The sequence below is a fragment of the Somniosus microcephalus genome, unplaced genomic scaffold, assembly GCF_052327205.1.
Source record: "Somniosus microcephalus isolate GS21.2 unplaced genomic scaffold, FLI_Smic_1.0 scaffold1723, whole genome shotgun sequence".
NCBI classification, from domain to species: domain Eukaryota; kingdom Metazoa; phylum Chordata; class Chondrichthyes; order Squaliformes; family Somniosidae; genus Somniosus; species Somniosus microcephalus.
The window spans coordinates 19668-22129 of NW_028226910.1; the positions used below are offsets into that span (position 1 = coordinate 19668).

The 2462-nt window shown below is 49.3% G+C and overlaps 1 non-coding gene across 1 annotated transcript; it reads right to left on the bottom strand.

Moving 5' to 3' along the window:
- Positions 1–786: 786 nt before the first annotated feature.
- LOC147080320 (U1 spliceosomal RNA) lies at positions 787–950 on the bottom strand. Its single transcript, XR_015077388.1, has one exon. It is a non-coding gene; the product is annotated as a U1 spliceosomal RNA (small nuclear RNA).
- Between the last annotated feature and the right edge of the window lie 1512 nt (positions 951–2462).

Consider the following 2462-nt stretch of genomic DNA (forward strand, 5'->3'; position numbering starts at 1 on the left):
GGGAGTCAAGGGTTATTGGGAGCGGGCAGGGAAGTGGAGGTGAGGCCAAGATCAGATCAGCTATGATCTTATTGAATGGTGGAGCAGGCTCGAGGGGCCAAATGACCTACTCCTGCCCCTATGTCTTATTTGTCTTTTGTAATTAGGGATGGGCAATAAATGCTGGTCTTGCCAATGATACCAGGAATGATGAAAAAAAATGCCAGCAGACGCACGATGGGCCGAATGGCTTCCTTCTATGCTGTACCAGTCTATAGGTAGTTAATAACAACTTGTATTTATATAGCGCCTTTAACGTAGTAAAACATGCCAAGGCACTGCACAGGAGTATTTTAAGACAAAAAATTTGACAACATTGAACATTTTGCCAAAGTCCAGAGTTGGCATGCAGCTTTGAAAATATTGTGGTGTGGACTTACTAGTGTGAATAATGTAGAGTTTTTATACAAAATGCGTAATTTCTTAGTTGTAGAGATCCATTCCCTTAGAATAGAAATGTGAGCACTTTGATTGCTTATCAGAAGATTAATGTATGACCTGTTGAGTTGTTTCTTAGCATTGAGTCTTGTGGAGGAAGGTTCTCTTGTATAACAGCTCCCTCTGTTGGAAATAAAGTGAAGTTAAGGTGAAAACAAAATTAGCTAAAAATAACATTATAGTTAATTTATAGTTGCAAAAACGCTGTAAAATGATGGCAAGAACGTGATCGGAACAACAAACATATGTGTACTGGAAAGAACAGCTATCCCAACATGAAAAATAGTCCATCTATTCTTGGTTATGAATCAGGGGAGAGCGCGAACGCAGTCCCCCACTACCACAAATTTTGCAGTCGAGTATCCCGCATTTGGGGACATCGCAGGCGTCAGCACACCCGAAGTGCAATGGGTTAGCCTCGTCCTGGGAGAACCACCTTCTTGATCATGGTCTCTCCCCTGCCAGGTAAGTATGATTTTTTACCCCACACAGTGCCTCCCGACATCATTCACTGCCTCTTACCGTGTCAACGACCCATTTTAAAAAGTCACAATGTCCCTTCAATCAGAAAGTGCTGCTGCTCTAACATGTCAATTCTGTTAAAATATTGCGATATGTAATGATATTCCCTTTGAGAAAATACTGTAGTGATAAAGAACCTGCCATGCTTATTTGCATATTGCCCTTAAAAGGAAATGAACCCTCCCTCAGTAACGCAATAGCAAAATACTGCGGATGCTGGAAATCTGAAATAACAGACAACGCTGGAAAAACTCAGCAGGCCAGGCAGCATCTGTGGAGAGAAAAACAGAATTAACGTTAACTCTGTTTCTCTCTCCACGATGGGGGGGGGGGGGCGGCGGTGAGGAGGTCAGTAACGGGGTGGGGAGAGATCAGGAACTCAGGGGGGAGAAGGTCAGGAAATCTGGGGGGGGGGAGAAGGTCAGGAACCCGAGGGAGGGGGGGTGGTGGGAGAAGGTCAGGAGCCCAGGGGGGGGGGAAGGTCAGAAACTCAGGGGGGGAGGTCAGGAACTCGGGTGGGGGGGTGAGAAGGTCAGGAACTCGGAGGCGAAGGCCAGGAACTCAGAGGAGGTGAGGAGGTGAGGGACTCGGTGGGGGGGAGAAGGTCAGGAACTTGGGGGGGAGAAGGTCAGGAACTCGAGTGTGGGGGTAGAAGGTCAGGAACCCGGTGGGGGGGAGAAGGTCAGGAACTCGGTGGGGAGAAGGTCAGGAACTCAGGGGGTGAGGAGGTCAGGAACTCGGGGGGTGAGGAGGTCAGGAACTCAGGGGGGAGAAGGTCAGGAACTCGGTGGGGGAGAATGTCAGGAACTCAGGGGGTGAGGTGGTCAGGAACTCGGGGGGTGAGGAGGTCAGGAGCTTGGGGGAGGGAGGAGGTCAGGAACTTGTTGGGGGGGGGAACATTGTGAGAACAGTGTGGAAGGAGGAAGAACATGATCCAGGTCTAAAGGAGGGAGGGGATGAGAGCAAGAACGTGATCCAGATAGGAAGATAGATCACGTTCTCTCCCACCCTCTGTTAGACCCAGATCACAGTCTTCCACCCCCATCCCCTTTACACCTGCACCACGCTCTCCCTCTCCTCCCCCAGCAAGCCGCAGCAGTTCAAGAAGGTACCTCATGACCACCCTCTTAAGAGCAACTAGGAATGGGAAATAACTAAATGAATTTTTTTAAATGAGAGCGTATTCTGTGTCGGTCCTACAACATGCATTTTTGTGTTGTTTGCCGGACTCGACTATTCCAATGTTCCCCTAGCCAGCCCCCCATCTTCCACCCTCAATGAACTTGAGCTCATCAAAAGCTCTGCTGCCCGTGTCCTAACACGCAGCAAGTCCCGTTCACCCATCACCCCTGTGCTCATTGACCTACATTGGCTCATGTACCACCAACAATGCTCCCGCTAAGCCACGCAGCCATGCAGCTGTCTGGAAGTCCTGCGCAGGCCACTTACCGGATCTTGAATGC